We start from the raw sequence: 1,349 nt of genomic DNA on the forward strand, positions 1-1,349 counted from the left end.
ATGTGAAGCATATTCCTGACATCCGTTTGAACTTAATTTCTGTAGGTAAACTTGATGATGATGGGTATTGCAACACCTTTCGTAATGGTTAGTGGAAGCTCACTAAAGGTGCTATGTATGTTGCTCAAGCCTAGAAGTTTTCTACTTGTACATGCTACAGGCAAAACTCTCCAAAGACATTATTAATGCAATGGATGATGAGTCTTCAGTAGAGTTGTGGCATAAGAGACTTGCCCACATGAGTGAGAAAGGCTTGGCAATATTGGCCAAGAAGAATATTCTATCTAGGATGAAGAGTGCATCTTTGAAAAAGTGAACACATTGTTTGGCGGGGAAGCAAAATGGAGTCTCCTGCAAGAGTTCCCCCTCCACAAGAAAGCCAAGTATACTTGATCTTGTACATTCAGATATCTCTGGCCCTATGAAGACTAGTATACTTAGTGGCTGCCTTTACATTGTGAGCTTCATAGATGATCATTCAAGGAAGTTGTGGGTATATACCTTGAAAAGAAAAGATCAGGTATTGGATGTGTTTAAGCAATTTCAGGCCTTAGCTGAGAGACAAACTGGAAAGAAGCTGAGGTGCATCAGAACAGATAATGGAAGAGAGTATTTGGGTCCTTTTGATGAATATTGTAGGCAACAGGGTATTCGGCATCAAAGGACACCTTCAAAAACTCCTCAATTGAATGGCTTAGCTGCAAAGATGAACAGAACACAAGTTGAGAGAGTAAAGTGCTTGCTGTCACAAGCACAATTACCAAACTCCTTTTGGGGGGAGGCTTTAAGTACATCAGTACATGTTCTTAATCTCACACCATGTGTCCCTCTTCAGTTTAATGTACCAAATAGGTTTTGGACTGGCAGAGATGTTTCTTATGATCATTTGCACGTCTTTGGATGTAAGACATTTGTGCATATTCCCAAAGATGAGAGGTTAAAGCTGGATGTAAAGACCCAGCAGTTTATATTCCTAAGCTATAGCCTAGATGAGTTTGGTTACAGATTGTATGATCTAGTTGAGAAGAAACTAGTGAGAAGCCGAGATATTGTATTTATGGAAGATCAAACCATATATGATATTGAGAAGACAGAAAAGGCAGTGCCTTACTACAGTGATGGTTTGATTGACTTGGATCTGGCTCATTTGACAGATTTGCTAGCACAGGTTGAACATGATATTCAAAATGACCAGCAGGGTCCTGGTGATACTGATGTTCCTTTACAGGATGCAACTCATGATCAGTTGCCAATACTAGAGATACCAATAGACGTTCCACTCAAGAGGTCTACCAGAGACCGATATCCTTCCATTCGGTATTCTGTAGATGAGTTCGTGTTACTAACTA

This window comes from Corylus avellana, chromosome ca5 (assembly GCF_901000735.1).
Source record: "Corylus avellana chromosome ca5, CavTom2PMs-1.0".
In the NCBI taxonomy this organism is placed as follows: Eukaryota; Viridiplantae; Streptophyta; class Magnoliopsida; order Fagales; family Betulaceae; genus Corylus; species Corylus avellana.